At 49.2% G+C, this 16,109-nt stretch overlaps 1 protein-coding gene across 4 annotated transcripts in view; it reads left to right on the top strand.

The window, feature by feature from the left end:
- The first annotated feature begins 218 nt into the window (after positions 1-218).
- BANP (BTG3 associated nuclear protein) overlaps positions 219-16,109 on the top strand; it is a 104,583-nt gene continuing 88,692 nt past the window's right edge. For 2 of the 4 annotated variants that reach the window (XM_027119017.1, XM_027119013.1), the window contains exon 1: positions 219-368. The gene's annotated coding sequence lies outside the window, so the exon portion shown is untranslated. The remainder of the gene's footprint in view (positions 369-16,109) is intronic. The other 2 variants (XM_027119016.1, XM_027119011.1) reach the window with 1 other exon arrangement.

Here is a 16,109-nt window from a genome sequence, read left to right as displayed (position 1 = left end):
GAAAATGCAAATTCTCCAACGGTCCAGCGATGCGACTTCTCAGGGGCTAGCGAGGAGCCCGAGCGCGCGACGGGGAAGAAAGAAGCCTAGCGGCCTAAACTGTGGCGCGGGAGCACGACGCGTGCGCATGCCCGGCGGTCACCAGCGCCAGCGAAGGGCGCGCGAGAGGCCCCGAGCGGCAGGCCCCTCCCCTACGCCCCGCCCCCCGGCCGGCGCGCCCGCCCAGGGAGCCTGCGCAGACGGTGCAAGGCAGAGGGCCGCAGGGAGGGACTCGCAGCGCCTGCGCAGAGCGGCGGCTTCTCTCGCGAGGACGGACGCCATTATCGCATCTCCTCGACAAACACCACGAGAATTCCGCAGCCCACACGGTAATTGCAGCTCCCGCAGCCGGTCGCGTCTCCGCCTCCCCCTTCCCGCGGGGCGAGAGCGAGAGCGAGAGCGAGATCTCCCCTCCTCCCTCCTCCCTGCGCCCTCCTCCGGCCGCCGCGCCCGCGCCGCCGCCCCCGCCCCCCCGACGAGGGACCGGCCGCAACGGCCCGCCGCCCTGCGCGCCCCCGCGTCAGCCCTGTCAGCCACCGGGCCGCCGCACCTCAGCGCCCGGCTCCGGCCGCCCCTCCCCCCGCCCCCGCCGGCGCGGTGCCGGCGGCCGGCGCGGGCCTCTCGTCCGGGACCTGCCCCTCACGAGCGGCGTCCGGCCGCGGGGCGGGCGGGGCGGGGTCGCGCTGCTGCTGCGGCGCAGCCCCTCCGAGAGGCCCCGGGAAGCCGGAGGCTGCGGGCGCGGGGACCGCGGCTGCGGAGCGGAAGTGCGGGAGGCGGCAGGTTCACCCGGGGCGGGCCCGAGTGAGGGGGACGTCCGTGGGGACCACTAGTCGGTGCTCGGAACGCCTGAACCGCCTGTAACGTTAACTCCGTGGATTCAGCTCCAGTTCTCCTTTGTCTGGCAATTAAAATAAGCGTGTGTTCTTGGGACGTGGGCTTCTGTCACCACTGGCGTTAATTTGTAGCAAACGGCTGTCATGTGCGGGTCCTGTGCTGCGGCCGGGCCCGCCGAGCGTTTGCAGCGTTTCTCAGCACAGCGGTCCAGGCAGGTGGACAGGGAGGTGACTGAGGCTCACGGAGGGTGAGGGACTTGTCCGGGACACACAGCCAGGTTTGAACGCGATCTGTCTCAAGTCCATGTTCTTAAAGAGCTGCACACATACTTGATATCTTAATAAAGAATTGTACCCAATAAAATGTCCGTGGAAAACTTAACATGAAAAGCAAAGCCCCTGCCCCACTTCTCAGTTCCGCTCCTCAAATTCTTTGATATCTTTTTGTTGTTTCTTGAAGTTCTCCATAGCTCTAAATAATAAGCTGGCATTGTATTGGTTTTATACGTTCTTGACTTGCTGTTATGACAGGATGAGTTAGCTTTTCGTATCTTATCTCACCTCTTCTATCCCTGTCGAGCAGATATTGCTTCACTGCCAGCTAATACATTTTCCCTCTATACAGCCTTTTTTTTTCCTATTGTTTGTGACGGCCTTTCTTTTTCTTTGCACTTTCTGTTCCCACTGATTCTTTACCTCGTTTTAAATTCTCAAGGATGGTGTTGGATCTCTCCAACCTTTTTCTCATGTGGACTGATTACTCTTTAGACCAGCCCAGGTACCATCCTGATGTTTTCTTTTACTATACATCTGAGTTTGTTCAGGTCTCACGTTTTAATCTTGGCTTTCTTTATTTCAATGAAAACTTCCTGCCAAGGAGCCTTATTCCTTTTGGGTAACTCGTGAGGATCCTCGTTGGTGTTCAGCCATTTCTAGAATGCCCCGAAAGTGTCGAGTCCCACCACGAGTGCTCTTTGACTTTGGGGACGTGTCCTTCGGCTCTGGAATTGGAAATGCTCTTGTATCATTTGAGAATTTCGTCTGGTCTGCTTTTACTCTTCTGTTTTAGGAGTTGCTGTTAGTTTGATGATGGACATCTTGGATTAATTCTCTGAATCTCCCGTGTTTATCCTCTTCCTGTGTCGTTTTATTCTTGTTGCTGGGATAGGGCTTCCATTTATCTTCCAGTCCTATTTAAATTTTTTTTATTTCTACAGAGTTTTAATTTCTGAGGACTGACTTGTTCTTTTTTCGTAATAACGTATTGTCTGGTGAATGCATTGTGTCCTTGGCTTTGAGGATATACTCTTAAGGATTTGTTCAGTTCTCTTGTTCTCTGATTTCTTGTTTCCTCTAGTGTCACTTGTTGTTTTCTTCTTTTTAAAAAGATTGGCTTCTTACTTTGTGTGGCAAGTACTCTTCAAGTATTGGTAATTATTCTTGTCTAAGGCAGGAGGAAGCAGGCAGAGAAATCAGGGTCTGTGGGGCTGAATTTTTTTTTTTTTTTTTTTTTTTTTTGGCCGCATTTGCGCGGCCTGAGGGATCTTAGTTCCCCAACCAGGGACTGAACCCCGGGCCCACTGTAGTGAGAGCGTGGGATCCTAAGCACTGGAACGCCAGGGAAGTCCCCTGTGGGGCTGACTTTGAAAATGTGCGGGTTTCCCTTCAGGTGTTTGGGAACTATTTATTGTGCTGGGACCTCAAATGCCAGAAGACAGGTGTTCTATGGGCCTTTCAGCGTAAGGAAGACCCCTTTGGTTTGGGGCTGCTCCATCTGGTGTCGGGAGGGCCGTAGTGCAGCTCTTCTGTATAGGGATCTGACTTCTGTGGGCAGCCACAGCCCTCGCCCTCGCCCGAGGATCCTGGGTATGGGGTCCTCGCCATCCACAGGCTTAGAGCCCTCCTTTGGTTGTATCCACTCCTGTGTGCTCCACATTGCTATTTCCTTTTCCCCCCATTAAATCCTCTTGGTCTGCCAGAAATCTGCCACATCTCTTGCCTGTTGTCTTATATTCTTTCTTGTGGGTTTATTATACGATATGAAAAGTCATTTTAATGGGATGAGCAGAGCTCACCTGTGGGGCCAGTCGCTTTCTGTGAGTAGGTAGTCCAGGGTCTGTTCTCATTGCTCTGCTCTCCTGCCTCCCAGTGGCCTTGGTGATGGTTGCCCACCAGCAGTGGGATGGATGGCCAGATCACGGTCCCCATGGCCGCCGCTGCGTTGCAGTTGTGGGCGGGTGGTGTGCGTTCCTGCTGGCCGTTCTGGCTCCGCAGCCTTGCAGGGTGCCAGGCTCGTCTGGGGAAGGCCAAGCACAGACAGCGTTAGAGCAAAGATTGTGATTTTAGACTCTGCAGTGAGCTTCTCTCTGTGTCACTGGGCCGAAGTTTAAGGATTGCCTCTAGGTAAGCAGTGATTACAGTGCTCAAAGTGTAATCTTGGTGCATTTACTTGATTGTCCTCTGAAAGTTGTGAGTAGTGAAATACATCAGTTGTGTTTTCCAGGGCCTTGCTAGTGGAGTGCTCCACAGCAAGGACCACAGCATAACCATCACTGGGCTTTTGAGAGAAAAGCAGACTCTCAGGCCCTGTCCAACATACGGAATCAGAATCTGGAGCTTTGTAAACTTTTCCTTTTTAAAAATTTTTTTTTATATTTTATTTGTTTATTTTTGGCTGCGTTGGGTCTTCGTTGCTGCGCGCGGACTTTCCCTAGTTGCGGTTAGCGGGGGCTGCTCTTTGTTGCAGTGCGTGGGCTTCTTATTGTGGTGGCTTCTTTTGTGGCAGATCACGGGGTCTAAGCGCACGGGCTTCAGTAGTTGTGGTGCGCAGGCTCAGTAGTTGTGGCGCACGGGCTCAGTAGTTGTGGCGCATGGGCTTAGTTGCTCTGTGGCATGTGGGATTTTCCTGGACCAGGGATCGAACCTGTGTCCCCTGCATTGGCAGGTGGATTCTTAACCACTGCTCCACCAGGGAGGTCCCAGTAAACTTTTCCTTTTGAAGGAACTTTAGACTTAACAGAAAAATTGCAAAAATAGTTTAGAGAGCTACCCTATGCCTGTCACCCACTTCCTTTAATGCTGACATCTTAGATTATCAAATATTCTTATAAAAATCAGAAAATTAACATCGTCACAGTACTGTTAATTGAACTGCAGACTTTGCTGAACTTCATCAGCTTTCCACTAATGTCTTTTTTCTGTTTCAGGAGCTAATCCGGGATCCCTCTCTGCATTTAGTTGTCACGTCTCCTTAAGTCTCTTCCAATCTGTGATATTTACACAGCCCCAAAGTATCTCTCCCAAGATGTTTATAAATTACAAGCGAAAAATAGTAACTTCACAGTGGAAAAACCTGGCAGATAGCATCTCAGCATCACCAGTAATAAGACATAATGATATCATGTTTCTTGATGTGCACTGAGACAGAAATGCATACCCAAAGTCTAACCGTGACGAAACCCACGTTGAGGCACATGTGCCCAAATCTTGACTAGCGCGCCGCAGAAGTACCCCAGGTGTTGAAAGGTAGGGAACGGTTCAGAATTTGCACTTTAAAGGACTTCCAGGTGTAGCATATGCACTTTGCTGAAGAAATACTTCCTGTGTTAGATGGTTGTCAAGGAGAAAAGATAAAGAACCACAAGCCTTGTTTGGTGGATCGGTAAATGGGTGTCCCTGGCACAGGGTCTAGTGAGCTTGCCTAAATGGCTTATTGGTAACACCACTTACAGCTTACGAGCCTTAGTTTTTCCTTATGACCTTCATCTACGCTATAAATTCTGAAAACTTCAGCTGTACAGTTAAGTATACATATTACATGACAATGGCGACTGACTTTAAAATGTCATTTAACTTTACCACTTTAGCTATTTAAATCTGGAAAAAATAAGCATTTTCTCATTTTGAAGAAAAGACTTCTGGGGGAAAATACCTATTAAAGTTCTCAACGAGAATGTCTTAGAAATAGCTGTAAAAAGTTCTCCCTTTAGGAGAGGGAAATAAAGGTCGTTACTGTGTTCTCTGACTTCACATATATGATGGTCATAAAAACAATTGCATAATGAATTGTTCACTGCAATTGCCCTGAACTATTCTGAAATGTTTATTTTTGGCAAATTTGAGAGCCGCTGGGGGGGTTGGGGGGCGGCATCACATGGTTGAAATTTGCTCTTAAAAAGTTACACTGGTTTTGTTGTTCCAGGATCCTACCTGGAGCTCATCTAAGTCCACAGAAGAGTAGAATCCTAGCATCATCCCTCCCTTTCAGAGTAGTTTTAAAAATACTTAACCCTTAGGTTTCTCACTTTTGTGTAGGTTGTGAAACCAGTTAAAAGCGAGAGCTTTAGCTAATGATCTCATTTTATGCCATCTGCCTTGCCTTTGACTCTGTCTGTCCACTATCGGGGCTGTGCCCGGCCTGCCTCCTGGGAAGAGAGGGGGCCCTCTTCAGTTCTAGAGGGCAGGGAGCAGGGGGATCGCTCTTGACGCCTTGTCACCCCCCCCCCCCCCCCCCCCAGTGCACGCCCTCATCATAATGCTGCAGACTAAGTCTGAGAGGAAGCTGAGCTTGGGATGACCACCCAGAGCCTGCCATTGCTTGAAACCTGTGGGTATTCTTGAATGAAAACACGATGGAAACCTTAACTTCCTAAGCCACTAGCTGAGAGTACACCCGAAGCATTGTGGAAGTCACGTGAAATTGATTCCTATTTTGAATTAAATTCTCTGCATCTTTCACATCTACCCATAGCCAAGAACTGTCTGATTTGATTAAATGTTTTGGATCATCTGCCTCTGTGGGGGGGTGGCCAGTAAGATTTGCTTTGTCTTTATAAGGACCCTCGTGCTGGGGAGGGGGGATGGTGGTGGTGATGACTGGTGACCCATAGGGTCGGATTGCTGACAATGCATAAGTGATGGAAGAATAAAATCCACCAGAAAAGGCCAGAGAAGGTGAAGAGATGAGAATAGGTTTTATTACATCACTGAAAAGGTAGATAGGTGGGATGGAGGGTCTGTGGAAGCTGACTACCCTTTCCTTGCCCTAAGTCCTCCTGTGTTAGCATTTAGAGTACATGAGTGCAGGTAACGCTCTGAAGGAGAAAGTGAGTTGGCAGGAAGGGCCCAGGTAGGGATGGGGCGGGCGGAGTGGTGTCAGGAAGCCGGCACTGCGCTGAGCGGCTTTGGGCAGAGCCCTGTACTGACAAACCTTCTGTAATAAAGATTTACGTTCTGTGCTGCAAAGAATGCTGCTTCTGGTCTCTAGTGATTTTTCCTTTTTCTTCAAGGTGGAAAGTCATCAAATGACTTGAAGCAAAGTTAAACCTTTCTAAAGTAGCAATGGGTTTGGATAAAGCTGGCAGTGAAAACTTGGTGCGTGTGCTGCTGGCATTTCCTTCTTGGTGTGAACTGTGTCCCTTGAGTGTGGTGACAGCCCCCGGGCACCTGGATCTTCCTGGGTGGGGTGGGATGACTCAGGCTGCGGTTCCAGCTGTCACCACCAAGAGTGGCCCTGCACTTGCGTTGGCAGGTGGATGGCAGGACGGGACCTGTCCTGTGAACTGGTGGGCTGGAGCCAGGGGTGGGTCTCAGGAGCAGAGTGCTGCGTTAAGCTGCCTTTTATGCTGGGAGCTTCCCTGGAGACGCCAAGTCATTCACTCCACCCACGGTTTTGACTGAATCTGACAAAGAATGCTGGGCATCCTGTTTACCAGTGAAGAATTGCTGCAGCTGTCAGTGGGCAAACAATAGTTTGCAGTCAACTGCCTTTCTAGTTTTGAAATTAAACATTTTGTGGATTTTTCAGATTTGCAGGATTCAACTAATTTCACGTTTTTTGTGAAGCGATGGTTTAATATTTATTACGTTATTTTACATTTGTATAACAAATTTGCATAATTCAGCTTTGTATAAAATGCAGTCCTACTGTGTTGGGAGAAAGAAAGCTGAAGGGGCGCAGTAAGATGAAAGCAAACGTGTACTGCCTGGGGTTCCCTCTGTGCGTAGCTGTTAATAAAACACTCAGGGCTTCCCTGGTCAGAATCTGCCTGCCAATGCAGGGGACACGGGTTCGAGCCCTGGTCTGGGAGGATCCCACATGCCGTGGAGCAGCTAAGCCCGTGCACCACAACTACTGAGCCTGCGTGCCACAACTATTGAAGCCCACGCACCTAGAGCCTGTGCTCCACGACAAGAGAAGCCACCGCAATGAGAAGCCCGCGCACCGCAACGAAGAGTAGCCCCCGCTCCCCGCGACTAGAGAAAGCCCGCGCGCAGCAACAAGACCCAACGCAGCCAAAACAAACAAAAAACACTCAATTCAACTTGCTTCCCGAGTTCTCCAGGGATCATTCAAGAGCTCAGGAAGCCTGCTTTGCCTCTTTGGGATTTCTGTGGATCCACTACAATCTGAAGCAGAAATCGCTCTTTCCGGCCAACAGGAGGTGGAGCCGGCAGAGCCAGCCCATCCTGGAGCGCCTCTCAGGAGGCCACGATCACTGCTCTTCAACAAAAGTTCCTGTCTCTTTTCCCCCGTCTTAGTCTCCAGGCAGTTTCTAGAGTCTGGAGATGCCACTGATGTGGTTAAACGCTCGGCTGCAGGGCAGAAGTGAACAAACTTTGTGTCAAGGGCTGTATGAGTAGACATTTTTGGCTTTGGGGGTCTGTCCCAACCACTCAGCTCTGCCCTTGGAGAGGCCGGAATAGACGGGGCTGTTTCCCAATAAAACTTATCTACAAAAACTAACCGCTGGCTGGACCTGCCCCTCAGACCGTAGTGTGTGAGTCGAGGCTGCAAGTGCTCATGCAAGCTGGGGAAAGAAGTCAAGCAGGGGAATTGGGCGAGAGGGAGGCGGTGGTGAGGCGCCCCCGCGGGGCCCCTTTCCTGCAGGCCGCTCCACCGCCAGCGGCTGCGCTCCTCTGCTGACTCAGGGAGCCTGGGGTTGTCAGCAGGGTGTATTTTGGGGAAATCTGCACGAAGTATAATTGGCGTCAGCGAAGCACCTTCAGATGAGAACGCGTCTGTCCGTCCTCACTGCCGTTCTTTGGAAGAATAGCCTCAGCATCTCTTCATAGGAATTGGATTTGGGTTTTTTCAGTCTTCGAAGTTGCAAGAATAGTACAAAGAATTATGGTGTAGGCTTGTCCTGGAGTCTCAGATGCTAATATTTTATATTTGCTTTATCCTTTCTCTTTGCAACTCTCTGTGTTTGTGTGTGTGTATATTTTTCTATTGTTTTTCCTGAACAGTTTAAACTATGAAGTAAGTCCCTTTAACCTTAAACACTTAAATGGCTGTTTCCTATTAACAAGGACCTTCTCTTATATAACCACAGTACAATTTTCAAAATTAGGAATCTATCATCGATGCAGCTGTGTTATCTAAGCATCAGATCTAGTTCAGATTTTATTAATTATCCCAATAACGTCCATTTTTAGCAAAAGAAAAAGGGACTCCTTTATTAACTTTGGATGTATTTTTCCCTAAGAACATTTGCCCTTACCGACATTATCATAAATTGGCACCATACTCCTTACAAATTACAAGTTTAGTGACATCAAAAGTCTGCGTATTTATTGTTGACAGCAATCACTTTGCATAATCATTTCCTTCTGCTCTTGTGTTTGGGAGAGGGATGGGAGAGACTGACAGTAGAGGTAAGAGGCAGAATGCCGGGCTGCGTTTAAAGTCTGCCCAGATTATTGGTTGCACGTGTGGACGCGGTGGGCTTATGATGTGCTAGCGCTGTGGATGCGAAATGAGTATGACCTTACATGGTGTCATTTGCTAAGTTTATAAAAGTTCTTTAAGGTCACTCTCCAGTCTACATAGTCCTGTTGGGCTGGGGAAGGGTTATTTCCTAAGGGCTTCTGCTGTTCAGTGCTGGACCCATCTATTTACAAAAGTACAGGTGACCCTTAAACAGTGTGGGGGGCAGGGGCAGCAACCCTGCACGTAGTGGCAGATCTGAATAGAACTTGTAGTCAGCCCTCCGTATCCATGGTTCTGCATCTTCGGTTCAACCAGCTGCAGCTTGTGCAGTACCGAAATGTTTACTGTTGAAAAACATCTGCATATCGGTGGACCTGTGCAACTCAAAGCAGTGTTGTGGCTGCTTGGCTTTGGGGCAGACTTGGCAGTGTCTGCTCTGCGTGCAGGGTAGCCACGCACGGCGTCCCTCCCGCGGTGGTGTGGGGCGCACATCTGAGCATGTGTGAGGCCCTTGGCACATGGCGTTCGTGGTACTTGGGCCTCCTCGCCCATTTGCAGCCTGAAGTTCAGAGTCCTCATCACGTTTCAGACCGTCTTCCTGGGGTTCTGGAGCAGTAAGAGGGAGGCATTCTGGTCTGATTAAGGCATTTGACTACGCATGTGGCTTTGAAAAGATTAAAGTATCTTTATAAATACATGCTTTACATGGACATTTTAATCGCATGAACTTTTCATCAGTCTTAGATCAGGCCCAGTAATTTTGGGGTTCTAAGTGCAGTTTCTAATCTTTAGGATGTTGTTTTTCGTGACTAAGTTTTTTTGTTTTTTTAAAATTAGTTAATTTCTTTATTTTTGGCTGTGTTGGGTCTTCGTTGCTGCGCGCTGGCTTTCTCTAGCTGTGGCAAGCGGCGGCTACTCCTCGTTGTGGTGCGCAGGCCTCTCAGTGCGGTGGCTTCTCTTGTTGCAGAGCATGGGCTCTAGGAGCGCAGGCTTCAGTAGTTGTGGCACGCAGGCTAGTAGTTGTGGCTCGTGGGCTCTGGAGCGCAGGCTCAGTAGTTGTGGTGCACGTGCTTAGTTGCTCCGCGGCATGTGGGATCTTCCCGGACCAGGGCTTGAACCTGTGTCCCCTGCATTGGCAGGCGGTTTCTTAACCACTGCACCACACGGAAGTCCCCATGACTAAGTTTTAATTACACATTGAGAATTATGATCTTGAGTAAAATGGAGACTGTGAACTTGGTTCCTCGGCCCCCGAGGTGACAGTGGCGTGGGCTGTGTCTGCCACCACCGAGCCATGCCAGCGCCATGCATGGGTCAGCCAGCATCTGCGACTCGTCCTTGGCGGGCTCCTTACACTTTTGTCCATTTTCTGTTGTAGATCAGATTACTTTGTTCTCCTTGGTTATGGGCCCTGCCTCTGAGCGGCTGTGTTTGCCTGATGTCAGTTGTGCGTCAGAAACCTCTGGAGTGGTCCCTGCATCTGTCACCTGTCCTCATTACTTGTTTTAATGACTGCTCGAGCTGGGTGTTCATCGTCTTTTTTTATGTTCCTGGCTAGGAGTACAGCTTTCCTTAACATCTTGGCACATGTTGTTAGTATTATTTGGTTTCTGTGAAATTTCCAGGTGGAAAATGATTAGGACACTGGCATCCTTACCCTGGACGGCTGACCACCCTCCTCTCCAAGCTTTGCAGTTCCTGGGAATAAACAGGAAGGGCAGATGAGTGCTAAACGGATTGCAGTTTCTGGAGGGAAATGAAGGATGGATGGATGCACAGCCCTGCTCTCAGGGGAGGCAAAGGGAACATGTGGTGATGGATGGCAGTGGGGTTAGTTAGCCCGACGCAAAGTGCGTTACCGAGTGACCAGGCCCTGCCCCCCATGCCTACCCCTACCGCCACCCCACCTGCTCTCCGGTCTCATGTTGCCTTAATAAATATTTATGGTGAGGGGATGGGCCTATCTCTGTAAAACGGGGATGCACCTACATCCAAGGTTGTGAAGACTCAGTGAAATAATGCAAAGATGTGTTTAGGATCCAATGAATGGTAGCGCCTATAATTACTGTTATTATCATCAGCTTCACCCACCAGGCCCTGTATCTTTTTATGCTTACCAGTTTATATGGGGCAGATTTAATTGATAGACATTTGCATGTAGTCAGAGTTTTGTCTGTGATAAACTTACATCACAGAATCTTAGAATTTGAGAACTGGACAGGAGCTTAGAGGTGATTTAAATAGTACAACTTGCTAGTTAAAAGCTTGGGCATGGTTGTAAAGTATACACTTGTTAGAAACGCAAGGACCCTTGATAAATGTGTGTTTCTACTGTGAGGAATCCTCCAGTGTGAACTCCACACAGCTGGCCCAGCAGCCGCCCTTGACAGTCATCAGGCTTAAGATAGCCTCTTGTTCTCTCCAGGGAGGTGACTTTTCTCCTGCACTTCTCAGAAAGTAAATTGTGGTAGATTCTGTTGCTATATAGTGTTGTAAGTTTGGCAGATTATTTGTTATTCAGTGATATTTTATTGACAATTTTAAATTCTATCAGATGGTTTTAGACAGTTTGCAATGTTGAGTTTGAATTCTTATAATTTTAGGGCCAATATTTCTTATATGGGCACATGTAAGTGGGAAAATGACTAAAAATTTTAAATTTCACCCTGAATTCAGCGTGATGTGTTGTGGCTCTTTGCGACGTAACTTTCTTCTGTAGAGGTAAAAAAAAATTGACCTGTCATCTAATTTGTCCTCACGTCTCTGAATGTTTTCCACGTTAACTGTAAAAAACACAGCAACAAGTGAAGTGAAGTGTAGGAGAGAGCATTGCCTGTAGTCTCCAAATGTTTCATGTTTTACCTTTTTATTTTTATAACGGGAAGATGATTACAACCAAGATCTCTTCTGTCCCTGTAGCTGAAGGACTGAAGGAGCTGCCAGGCCAGTGACTAGTTCAGGAGAATCTGTGCTTACGGAGCACGTGAACCTCAAGGTCGTTTCTTTATTCACTTGCCCAGGATTCACGGGTCGCTCCCATGTGCCCAGCAGGGTGTTTGTGACATGATGATCCAGCGCACAGAGCAGAGGTTTTTACATTAGAGTGAGGCTGTCAGTCACTGGACAAGCTGTGACAGCCCCCGAGCAGCCCCAGCCAGTGTGCAGACAGCTGGTTGCGGCTGTGTTCCAATAAAACTTTATTTGTGAACACTGATGTTTGAGTTTAATGTAATTTCATGTCAGGACATACTGTTCTTCTTTTGATTTGGTTCATGGGCTGTACAGGTGGAGGGTTGGAATTGGTCCACGGGGCCAACCCTTGGTCTAGTGAGTGAGTGAATAAAATGAGGTCATATCTAGGTAGGCAGGAGCCGGATTGGGAGAGGCCTGAAATGCGGGTAGAGTTTAGATGTGATGCCAAGCCGGGCGCTGTGACGACAGCCCTTTGGGAGGGATGAGCCTGGAACTCATCTGCAGGATGGCTGGGAGGGGATTGGCTTCCCGCCTCACCGTGTGTGGCTTTGGGAGGGACCAAGGGACAGATCCGTGGATTCCACCTTAGGGTGGGTTACAGAGAGATGACACCTAATCGCCAGGGACCAGAGGCAGGGACAGGGAAGCCGGTTCACGGGTTCAAGGAAGCGGAGCCCAGCGGCGCAGGTGTAGTGGGAGAGGAGTTGGGTGGGAAGGAGCAGGTGGGCAGGGCCCCCGGGCCTGGTGATGGTCAGATGCTGGGGGTGACAGCAGAGAGAGTTAAAAGAGGAGTTGCAGGGTTCTTTCTGGGGGGGTTGGTGGGATCTCCTTGGGCGGTGCTCTTGGGAAAGAGTAGGGATGGGGGCAGAGTTCAGCTTTGGAAGTGCGGGAGCGGATTTTATTGTCAAATGGCCATAGTGTGGTTTGACGTACTGGACCAGGGAAATCACTGGTGAGGGGTCCGGGCGGCAGTGGAGATTTGGGCGCATGGGTGTCACTCCCTGTAAGGGCCTGCCGTGTGCCCCCAGGACACGTGCTTCTGGGCTCTGGTTCCCAGAAGGGGCTCTGGGGGCCGCGGCGTGAGGCTCAGACCTAGTGCCGCTGGAGGGCCCAGCGTAGGTGGGGCCAGGGGTGAACCCCGGGGAGGAGGAGGACCCCAGGGTGCTCTGAGCGAGGAGAAGTGCTGAGCGGGGAGGCCGGTGGGAATTGTTCACAGGGCTCTTGTCCAGTCCGACGGTGAGTTTGGAAACCAGTGTTTTGTTTGGGGGCCTGAAGGGTGTGGGGAGGGATCGTGTTTGCGGACGGGCGTGGGCGAGAGTTCCAGAATGTGCTATAGGAGTTTGGCTCTGGAGGGACGTGATGGCAGCTGGCGGGCGGCAGAGTGGATTGGAGGGTTTTATTATTTTTGTTTTTTCTAAAACAGTTATTTTGCAGTCGCCTGAGATTTGTAGGTACGTAGCAGAGGTGGTACAGGCTGTTTTTCCACCATTACGTCGTACATGGCCGTGGCCGGGACGGTGTCCGCCTCCAGGGCGCTGGTTCCCCGAGCTCACCTGAGCTTGTTGACTGAATCTGTGATCCTGGCTGCCTCCTCGCTGGAATCTAGGGGGCACTTCCTAGAGGGGCCTGGTGGACACACAGGTATACACCCTGCATCTAGGTGCACGACGGGGCGATGTTTTGGCACGTTGCGTTGTTTCTGTTTTTTCCTGCGTTTGATAGTAAGTTGCAGAGGTCACCTCATTTCACCCCTCAGTGCTTGAGCACTTGTGTCCTGGGAGCAAGGACATTGTTTTACATAACTGCACCTACAAACAGGAGCAGTGATTCCGAGTCACTGAAGATACGGTCCATACTCAAGTTTCCCCTGAGATTCTTTGTGGCTGCCTCTCCCTGTCCCGCCCCTGGACCTCCCTACACTGGCAGGTCTCCGCAGCCTCTGCCAGTTTGTTTCATGCCGTGGACTTTTCAAGAGTCTGGCCAGTAGACCGGCATCTCTGACCCCTTCGTTCGTCCTCCGATTGCTCAGCTCTCCGCCGGTTCTGGGCAGCGTGCCCTGATCCTCCCAGCCAGGCAGCTGCTGCAGCCCCCCACCCGTGTCTGCCCTCAGCCCTGGCAGGCAGTCGATCCCCAGGATACCCCCAGTGTCACTGCTCCGACTTACTGCCTTAGTAAGTGTCTTGTGGGCAGGGCTAGCTCTGCTCCCTTCGGCGTGTGTCTAGCACAGAGCCCGGGGGTTGTTTTTTGAAGAATGTATGAATAAATGCAGTAAGGTCGTTGATATTAATTGTATACGTAGTCCATAGACACTCAGTAAGGCTCGTCAAAGAACTAAGAAGTAAGGTTAAGGTGTTTAAGCCTACAGTCCCCGTACATTATTACAGTCCTGCATCTTTGGCAGATTTAGTACTTTATGTTATCAGAATAATACTTCACAGTGTAAGCAATTTAGGAGCTACCAGAGAAGAATTAAAATATGGGCATTATCTACGTAGAAACTGAAACTTTTATTGCGAGATATATGCAGGCCTCTGCACTGTATTTACATTTATCATTGGCAGTTGGTAAATCAAGTAAAAGTTGCTTTTAATTGCTTTTATGGTTTCCATTTTATAGCAGACATTATCTGAAATTCATTTTAATGTGTATATGGTTCTTATGCTTTCTTTCTAGAGATATAATTCCTGAAGGCAGTGGTTGTCATTGTGGTCCACAGACCCCAGGGATGTCCTTGAGACATTCCCAGTGGGTATTTGAGGTCAAAATAGTTTTCATGACTGTCAAGAGGTCATTTGCCTCTTTTTGCCTGTTAACATTTGGACCGAGTCCCCGAGCTACCATTGTTGCTGGATTCCTTACTGCCGTGCAGTTCAGAAAAGCCATTCTCCTCTAAGAATGTCCTTGGGGCAGCAGTAGAAATCATTCATTTTGTTAAATCTCAGCCCTGAGTGCACCCCTTTTTAATACTCTGTAACAAAACAGGAAGTGTGTGGAAAGCACTTCTGCGTTTTGGAGTTGGGAGGTTGCCTGGAAGATGGGCCTTTCTGCAGTTACTTGGGTTGCTAGCTGAACTGGCCGCTTTTTTTCATGGACCACCATAATGGAAGAATTGACACATTACCAGTATTTCTTACTAAACGGACAGAGTTAGCCTGTCACTGCAAGGAAAGCAGCTAACACTATTGCCAGTGGTAAAATTTGTACTTCCAAGTAGAATTGGAATTTCAGAAAGCTTGTATCTGCCACTGTGAACCTGGCAGCTTCCTAAGACTTCAAGACTTTTTTCTTTCTTTTTTTTTTTTTTTTTTTTTTTTTGCGGTACGCAGGCCTCTCACTGTTGTGGCCTCTTCCGTTGCGGAGCGCAGGCTCCGGACCACGGGCCCAGCCACTCCGGGGCACAAACCCGTGTCCCCCGCATCGGCAGGCAGACCCCCAACCACTGTGCCACCAGGGAAGCCCCCTTTTTCTTTTTAAAAATTAATTAATTAATTTACTTTTTTGGCTGCGCCGCACGGCATGCGGGATCCTAGTTCCCTGAGCGCGGGTCGAACTCGTGCCCCCGCAGTGGAAGCGCTGAGTCTTAACTACTGTACTGCCAGGGAAGTCCCCAGGACTTTTCTGATGAGATCAGTGCTGATGTTAAGGAATGTGTTGCTTTAGATAATCTGTAATTAACAACATTCGGAAGGTCTGCATAACTCACTGAACCAGTATTTTTCCGAATGACCAAATCAGACCCAGGTAAATGTCCATTTAAAGACAGATTTTAAAGTGATAAAGTAACAAAAAGTTCAGCAGTACAGTTTTAGATTCCACATTGCAGCTCACGTTTGGGGAGAAATAAAGCCTTGTTGAGGTTTGGTGTTGTATTACAGAGGAATATCCGCAGTTATCTTGAACGGGCTGTTCAGACGCACTGCCCTCTTTTTCATGCAGTAATAGATATGAGAACCCAGTTGTTTTCCAGTAAGTCTGACATTAAAGAGACTTGTCAAAATGCAAAACTGTGTCTCTTCTTGCTAAGATTTTACTGCTGTTGTTTTGGAAACTCTAGTAGTTATTTTTAAAAAATTAATTAACTAATTTGTTTTTATTTTTGGCTGTGTTGGGTCTTCGTTGCTGCAGGCGGGCTTTCTCTAGTTGTGGCGAGCTGGGGCTACTCTTCCTTGCAGTGTGCGGGCTTCTCATTGTCGTGGCTTCTCTTGTTGTGGAGCACGTGGCACGGGCTTTAGTAGTTGCGGCACGCGGGCTCAGTAGCTGTGGCTAGCGGGCTGTAGAGCAGAGGCTCCATAGTTGTGGCTTGTGGGCTATAGGTGCGCGGGCTTCAGTAGTTGTGGCTCACGGGCTCTAGAGCGCAGGTTCAGTAGTTGTGGTGCATGGGCTTAGTTACTCCACGGCACGTGGGATCTTCCCGGGCCAGGGATCGAACCTGTGTCCCCTCCACTGGCAGGCAGATTCTTAACCACTGTGCCACCAGGGAAGCCCCTCTAGTAGTTATTTTTGGTAAAAAAAAGTTTTGTATGTTAATATGTAATGTATGGATTTTTGTAATT

The sequence above is a fragment of the Aethalodelphis obliquidens genome, unplaced genomic scaffold (genome assembly GCF_003676395.1).
Source record: "Aethalodelphis obliquidens isolate GAN/ISIS:26980383/991018 unplaced genomic scaffold, ASM367639v1 scaffold20, whole genome shotgun sequence".
NCBI classification, from domain to species: Eukaryota; Metazoa; Chordata; class Mammalia; order Artiodactyla; family Delphinidae; genus Aethalodelphis; species Aethalodelphis obliquidens.
The sequence above is the reverse complement of the archived record's forward strand: the minus strand, read 5'-3'. Positions and strand labels throughout refer to the sequence as shown.